General features: G+C 49.1%; 1 non-coding gene across 1 annotated transcript; it reads right to left on the reverse strand.

The window, feature by feature from the left end:
• Positions 1–805: 805 nt before the first annotated feature.
• On the reverse strand, positions 806–878 carry TRNAC-GCA. Its single transcript has one exon. It is a non-coding gene; the product is annotated as a tRNA-Cys (tRNA).
• Between the last annotated feature and the right edge of the window lie 7,763 nt (positions 879–8,641).

An 8,641-nucleotide genomic window follows, 5' to 3' on the forward strand; every position in this document is an offset into this window, starting at 1 on the left:
CCAGGGGCGGTGCAATGACGCCAGCCAGTGCCTTCAGTACCCTTGGATGGAGCTCATCTGGGCCAGCCGACTTGAACGCATCCACTTCCTCCATGTGCTTCTGCACCACCTCAGGATCTATGCTTGGTAGTCTGGAGCCCTGCTGCTGCCTCTCTACAATCCCATTGAGAGACTTGTCTTGCCCCCTGCTTAGGAACTCCCTACAAGCGCGAGTGGAGGAGGCATACTCCTCTTTAGTAATCTCTCCCTGTTTCCACTTGTTATGTGCCCCCCTTTTTACCCGTAGGCTGCTCTGGATTTCTCTGGTCAGCCAAGGAAGCCTCTTGGCCCCTTTCTCCCTTTTTCCCTGTAGTGGGATCGTCTCCCTCTGTGGCCGAAGGATCATTTCCTTAAGGCACAGCCACCCTTCCTGGGCTCCCATCTCTTAAAATCTCTTACTCCTCAGTGCATCCTTGACTAAACGCCTGAGTTCATTCAAATCAGCTTTCCTAACGTCTAGCACTTTCACCCTACTAGTTACCTTACCGACTTGACGTCTTATGATGAAGCTGCCTGGCTTCGTTGCCAGGCAGCCAGGCCCTGGGCCCCACAGGAACCACAACAGCATACTTCACCTTCCAGCAGCTACTCTCAGCTGGCCAGTAGCAGGCCATCACTCTCTCTACAGGGGAAGGCAAGGCTCAACAACACAGGCCCTACATTGTCCTTGAAGCCACAATGGTCAGGCACCACACACAGGAGTGCAGGAGGATAGGGCTGGCCATCTGGCCTGTCCCAGAGGTAACCAAACCCTGGCAACATAAAAAGGGAGCACCCAGATTTGAACTGGGGAACCTCTTGATCTGCAGTCAAACGCTCTGCCACTGAGCTATGCTCCCAAGTTAGGGCAGTCTTTTGTCCTGCCCCTTTTGCACACCTTGCCACGTTCACTTCAGGCACCCAGGCTAGGCTTGCCCAAGTGCCAAGACCTGGCTGGTAGTGGCAGGAGGCATAGGCCTGGTGGTTCATGGCAGGTCCCGTCTCTGTTGTGGCTTTGCCAGTCCAGGGGATTGGCTAGAACAATGCTGACAATGGCCCCCACTCCCACGGCCCCACAGCAACGCCCCTTCTGCCTTTCAACACACAGGCCAGCCTGGCTGTACATGACAGGCTCCAGACCTCCCAGCCCATGGCCCAATGGCCCCATACCCTCCCCTTTCCCAGGGGCCTGGCAAAAGATGGCCCCACCCTTGGCCACGTGAAGAAAGTTTGGCTCCCTGTACTGCTTCTTCCAATGCAAAGCCATCCTGCTTAGCAGCCCAACAGTGAACCTCCCTTGAAGGGGTCTGTACAACAGGCCCTGGTCCTGGGCTGCCCATGCGTCCACCCACACATGCAAGCTCCTACCCTGGACTACAGCCATGCTCTGAGCCCTCTCTCGATATCTGTTCACAAAACGCAGCCCCTCCATCCTGGGTCACCAAAACGCGCCCCCGGTCAACCACTCCACGGCTTTGCAGAGCAAGAACTGGAGTCTGAAACGCAACTGCTGCACAGTTGCTCTCTGCCTTTACTGTAGGCCTGAGCAAGACCTGCTTTGGTGCCAGGCAGCCAAGACCTGGGCCAACAGGAACCCAACAGCATCCCGCACCTTCCAGCAGCTTCTCTCAGAAGGCTAGTAGCAAGCCTTCACTCTCTCCCTACAAGGGCAACCAAGACTCACCAACACAGCCCCTACATTGCCCTTGAAGCCACAATGGCCAACCACCACACACAGGAATGCAAGAGGATAGGGATGGCCACCTGGGCTGCCCCAGAGGTATCCAACCCCAGGCAACATGAAGAGGGAACACCCAGATTTGGACTGGGGACTTCTTGATCTGCACTCAAATGCTCTGCCACTGAGCTATGCGCCCAAGTTGGGGCAGCACTTTGCCCCGCCCCTTTCGCACACCTTGCCATGTTCACTACAGGCATGCAGGCTAGCCTTGTCCCAATGCCAAGACCTGGCTGGTAGAGGCCAGAGTCATAGGCCTGGGGCTTCAGGGCTTGTCCCGTCTCTGTTGTGGTTTTGCCAGTCCAGGGGATTAGCTAGAATAATGCTGAGAATGGGAGCCCTCAGACGGCCCCACAGCCACACCCCTTCTGCCTTTCAACACACAGGCCAGCCTGGCTGCAAATGAGAGGCTCCAGAACTCCTAGCAAATGGCCCAATGACCCCATACCCTCCCCTTTCCCAGGGGCCTGGCAAGAGATGGCCCCACCCTTGGACACGTGAGCAAAGTTTGGCTCCCTGGACTGCTTCTACCAGTGCAAAGCCATCCTACTGAGAAACCCAACACTGACACACCCTTGAAGGGGTCTGTACAAGAGCCCCTGGTCCTGGGCTTCCCATCCCTCCACCCACACACGAAAGCTCCACTCTGGGACTACAGCCATGCTCTGAGCCCTCTCTCGATATCTGTTCACAAAAAGCGGTCCCTCCATTCTGGGTCTCCAAAGCGCGCCCCCTGTCAACCACTCCACGGCTTTGCAGAACAAGAACTGGAGTCTGAACCACAACTGCTTCACAGTTGCACTCTGCCTTTACTGTAGGCCTGAGCAAGACATGCTTCATCACCAGGCAGCCAGGCCCTGGGCCCCACAGGAATCCCAACAGCATACCTCACCTTCCAGCAGCTTCTCTCAGCTGGCCAGTAGCAGGCCATCACTCTCTCCCTACAGGGGAAGGCAAGGCTCAACAACACAGGCCCTACATTGCCCTTGAAGCCACAATGGCCAAGCACCACACACAGGAGTGCAGGATGATAGGGCTGGCCAACTGGGCTTTCCCAGAGGAAACCAACCCCTGGCAACATAAAAAGTGAGCACCCAGATTTGAACTGGGGAAGCTCTTGATTTGTACTCAAATGCTCTACCACTGAGCTATGCTCCTAAGTTAGGGCTGCCTTTTGCCCTGCCCCTTTCGCACACCTTGCCACGTTCACTACAGGCACACAGGGTAGGCTTGTCCCAGTGCCAAGACCTGGCCGGTAGCAGCAGGTGGCATAGGCCTGGGGCTTCAGGGCTTGTCCTGTCTCTGTTGTGCCTTTGCCTTTCCAGGGGATCAGGTAGAACAATGCTGAGAATGGCCCCACTCCAATGGTTCCACAGCCATGCCCCTTCTGCCTTTCAACACACAGGCCAGGTGTCTGCAAATGACAGGCTCCAGATCTCCAGGCACATGTCCCAATGGCCCCATACCTTCCCCTTTCCCAGGGGCCTGGCAAAAAAGGGCCCCACCCTCAGCCTTGTGAACAAAGTTTGGCTCCCTGTACTGCTCCTACCAGTGCAAAGTCATCCTGCTTAGAAGCCCAACACTGACAAAAGCTTGAAGGGGTCTGTACAACAACCCCTGGTCCTGGGCTGCCCATCCCTCCACCCACACAAGCAAACTCCACTCCTGGACTACAGCCATGCTCTGAGCCCTCTCTCGATATCTGTTCACATAACACAGCCCCTCCATATTGGGTCTCCAAAACGCGCCCCCTGTCAACCACTCCACGGCTTTGCAGAACAAGAACAGGAGGCTCCACCGCAACTGCTTTACATTGCTCTCTGCCTTTACTGTAGGCCTGAGCAAGACCTGCTTCTGTGCCAGGCAGCCAGGTCGTGAGCCCACAGGAACCCAACAGCATCGCACACCTCTCAGTAAGCCTTCACTCTCTCCCTACAAGGGCAGCCAAGATTCACCAACACAGCCCCTACATTGATCTTGAAGCCACAATGGCCAAACACCATGCACAGGAGTGCAGGAGGATAGGGCTGGCCATCTGGGCTTTCCCAGAGGAAACCAACCCCTGGCAACATAAACAGGGAGCACCCATTTTTGAACTGGGGACCTCTTGATCGGCACTCAAATGCTCTGCCACTGAGCTATGCTCCCAAGTTGGGGCAGCTCTTTGCCCTGCCCCTTTCGCACACCTTGCCACATTCACTACAGGCACGCAGGCTAGGCTTGTGCCAGTGCCAAGACCTGGCCGGTAGCGGCAGGTAGCATAGGCCTGGGGCTTCCCAGCTTGTCCTGTCTCTGTTGTGGCTTTGCCAGTCCAGGGGATTAGCTAGAACAATGCTGAGAACGGCCCCCCTCCCACAGCCCCACAGGCATGCCACTTCTGCCTGTCAACACATGGGCCATCCTGGCTGCACATGACAGGTCCCATACCCTCCCCTTTCCCATGGGCCTGGCAAGAGATGGCCCCACCCTCAGCCACGTGAACAATGTTTGTCTCTCTGTACTACTTCTACCGATGCAGAGCCATCCTGCTTAGAATTAGGGAGTTAGTGAAGGCTTGCCAATGCCTGCACAGAGGCTGGGATTGGAGACAGAGCTACGGGGGAGCTGAAAAGGTAGATGGGGAGATGGAAAATTGGACTAAGGGAAAGTGTGGGTGTTAAAGAGGGGCTCTTCACATGGGGAGCAAGTTGAGAGAAGCTGCTGGGAGGTATAGGACACTGTTGGCTTCCTGTGGGGCCCAGGGCCTGGCTTCCTGGCTACACATGAAGCCCTATTAAGCCACAGTAAACTAACTCTACCTTTGTTTAGTATTTGTAAACACAAGTATTATTGTACAGCATCGTTCTTTATTGTACAGCAATGCATGTTTACATTCTGATGGGACTTGCTGGGGTATTAGGCTACTTCAGTGCAGGAGATACATGCTGGTGAGGCCCACACTGGAGCACCCTTGTTTCCCAGGCAGTGCCTCTGCAGCACTTGAGTTGAGTTGCTGCAGCCCTGAGCTGGCAGGCTGACCCCCTGTGCCCCCTGCCAGCCTGGTCTGCTCTGACCCAGACTTATGTGCTACAGTTCCAGGTGCTCATGTATACAGGGCACCAAGGAGTAATAAACTCCAGTGTGATATGCACCACTGTTCATTGCTTCACGATTTTCAGCACATGTAGATGTCCCCAGTCTGTATTATGCTATGCTAATAAGGAATATAAATGGCCCATATTATTGATTAACAGGTTATGATATTATAGTGTTTATAAGCATTGTAAAAATATACTATTTATAAGCATTGATCTGTATAGCTACTAGTTCCACATTACTGAATTTCTATCTTAACCACTAATGCCTTTTGTTGTGAGTATTCTGTAAAGTTTAGACATGCAGATGTATATCAAATATATTATTATTTGGCATTACTGAATCATTGGATCAATTACTTATTAGTCATAAACTTAAAGGAGGACTGCTGGGAAAAGTTAAAAAGAAAGACCTATTATAAGATTTTCTATGAATCATAGACCTATCAAGATGTTTTAGGAATGGTTTCATAAGAACTATATTCATGCAAAATTTCTTCTACCCTGTCAGTATGGCTTTCCTTTGACCATCTGCTGTCTTTAAATAGTTTGGCCCTGCAGGAGCATTATGCTAATATCCTTAAGTGAAAGGCTTGGATTTCAGAAATAAGAGCCCCATCTTAAAGGATTTAAGGCCCCAATGTTCTTTTTGTTAAATATAAAAGATAAAAACACACAATGGCCTCTGCCACCTGGGTATCCAGGTCTTATTTTGACACAATTTTGATTTCTCAGTTGTCAACAATTTGTAAAGAAATGGCATTAAAATGTAAATTCCCTTCAGTTTTCAAGTGCTCTATAATAGCTGATTCTTTAAATGTTACGGTGTTCACCTTTATGCATAGATAATAACACAAGGAGCATTTCCTTAAGGTTCTGTCATTTACTTTTGAAGTTTTGAAATACTGTTCTCAAGACCCAAGAAAGTGTTAATGAACAAATATGTAGGATGATAATAAACTATAGTTCCTTTGTAAAGCTGCTTAAGATCTACTGATGAAAAGAGTTCCGTTTCACTGTTTCCACTTTAAAGAAAATTGAGAGAGAGGTGAAATGTCCTGCTCATGGTTCACAAAAGCTGAACCAGGAAATCTTTGACTTCTGAATTCCATGCCAGTGCACATTATATACAGGTATCTTGTATATAATGTGCTTCGCAACAGGAGATTAAATTGTCCTTTAAAAATACTTTTAACAGAAAAAAATGTGTAATGATTAACCATAGAGAAGGATTTTTTTTTTTTTTTTTAACGTGCAGGGTACCTGTTCAAACTTCAAGCTCATTCAGCACTTAAATCAGGGTCAGCTAAATCCAGCAATGGATTTATCCTATAATAGAAACAAATGGAAGCTTTGTCAGTCAACCCATTTTCAAATGGGTATAGACTTACTACTCATCATGGCTGGATTCCAAAGAGTTAGTGGTCAAAGGGAAAATCTTTAGCCAATCTAGTGAGCTATACGGTCCTTAAGTACCTGTTTTGTCTTACAGCAGAATATTCCCATTTCTTGCTAAAAATATAAGCCTTTTACTTGTAATCATTTCAGAGAGTTCTTTTGTGTCTTGTTTGTAAATTTCCTGCTAATGATGTATTTCATTCTAAGGGGTTCATGAATAAAATATGAAGAATTTAAGTTCAAAACTCTTTGATGTATTTTCAAGCATTTGAACTTGATCTGTTCTGTAAAATTATACCTTTGATGTTTCAATTGGGCATTTCCTTGTTAATACAGAAAAAAAAAATCCCATCCTTTTGAGGATCCTCTTATAGTTGCATGGCTTATTTATTTATTTTATATTTTAAAAATTCTTTTAGAATAAGTGTAACATAGCATGATTAAAAGATCAGGTCACAAAGGACATGTCTACTCTTATTCCATACTGTGCCTGGGACTGTTGATGTGAAGCATAACCTGGCCATATGAGCAGATCCAGGATGGTGCATCCACGCTTCTTCATCTATGCATTGGATATGGAGTGAACTTTCTGACTCCACCAATTTGTCAGCTGAGCTGCTGGCTCAAGCTGCCATTTTAGCACAGCTCTAGACCCCAGGAGGTGAATTCACTACCACTGGATTTGGCAGTGGGCAATCATTCCTTGGGGTTCAAAGCCACACAAAAGTGCAATTCTTAGTTAAGAGCCTCACCAAAGAGCTGGTGATCTTAGAGAGCTCACTGTGCAAGTACCACACAACTGAAAAGGGGTGCAACTGCAACCCCTGCACACATCTGGATCCATTGGTGCTTGGCAGTCCTGCTCCACGGGCACCAAGTCCTGGAACTTAAGCAATGTAGTTCTGTATCAGGAAACTAAGGTGCCTGCTACTCTCAGAGCAGAGGCAGCAACCCAGGTGCCAGTTACTGGGACAACTGGTTAAAGAGGGAATTAGCTGAACCTGCACCTGGTCAGCTGACCGGAAGGGGCAGGACCTGGTTCCCACATAAATCTCAGGCCTGAGGCCAGGAGGGCAGTTCCCTACTGGCAGCCAAGGGGGAAGGGAGCTCTGCCAGAACAAGCGAAGGGGAGAGGCCTGACTGCACGACCAGCTCCTGATGCTGTTATGGGATGGGGTATTCCCTGGTGCCTCGGCCGGCCAGAGCCGACTCGAGGTGATTTAGAAATTGCTCGTTTGTTAGGGCGGGCTGGTGAATGGAGAGGCAGACAAGGTTTAATGGTTGCAAAAACGTTTACTTACGCCGCCTGTAGTTGCGATGCAGATGGTCCGGTCGTCTGAACAACCACGTGAGTTGTTCCAGCTGGTGAGGCCCAAGCCAGTTAATCCATCCGCAAATCAAGCCGGCGGGAAAAGGGTACGTCTGGGATTGCGCTCTGCGACGGGAAGAAAGATCTATAGGTGATCAGTCTATTGCTCAGCTAGCCGCAAGTCAGATCTCTTTAGAGGCACTCTGCAGCGTGCTCAAAGTTCTTCGACTTGGGCGGAAGTCGCGCAAATTTTTAAATGGCTAGCAGGCCAATTACTAGCCGCCACGTAGGAATAATTTAGCACTGACCAATAGTGGAACACAAATTTGCATTCGAATGGCGGGAACTTTTGCACCGTGCATTTCTGTGCTGCAAGGAAGAAATACATCCTGCAAATTGGTGGGAAGTCTCTTGCACCGAGGTTCTTCTGTGTAGCAAAAACCTTTGCTGTGCAAGAGGCTCTCATGTGGCAAGAAAATTCCATCGTGCCGAGGCACCAAAATCACTGGGTTGTGATATGCCCCCTGGCCGACGGCACAACTGGAATTTTAGACACATGAGCACATCACACGGCATCTTTGCTTCGGGATTCACTGACCTAGCAACGCTTAAACAACCAATATATATAAACAAAACAACTTAATAAACCGGTCTTTTTAACAAATTACAAAACATAATAACTTTGAACATATAACAACAACTGTTGTTCATCGTCTGATTGGAGAACATCTGCTTGGGACTTCCCTCATCTAGTAGTCGGTCCGTCCTCTCCTATTAACAGACAATGTCAATAAAGCACTTAATAAAATGAGGAAAAATAGTGTTATAGTAAGTCCTGAGCAAATGGACGCTCGCCGTCTCAGCGTCTCCCTCACAACCATCACTCTATTGACTTGAACGAACTGTAGCTTAGTGTGCAATGGATCTCACCATCAAGCGGCTGTAGATTACTGCCCTGCTGGGGCTAGACCTGTAAAGAAAAGAAAACAACAACAAAACAAAATAAGAGAGAATCATAATTGGATTTACTGTAAGGATACTGGGTGAACGTCGGAACGGCGAGTCATCCAGTTGTGATGAACGATAATAGGAGGACGATCAGGC

This window comes from Alligator sinensis, unplaced genomic scaffold (genome assembly GCF_000455745.1).
Source record: "Alligator sinensis unplaced genomic scaffold, ASM45574v1 scaffold62_1, whole genome shotgun sequence".
Lineage (NCBI taxonomy): Eukaryota > Metazoa > Chordata > Crocodylia > Alligatoridae > Alligator > Alligator sinensis.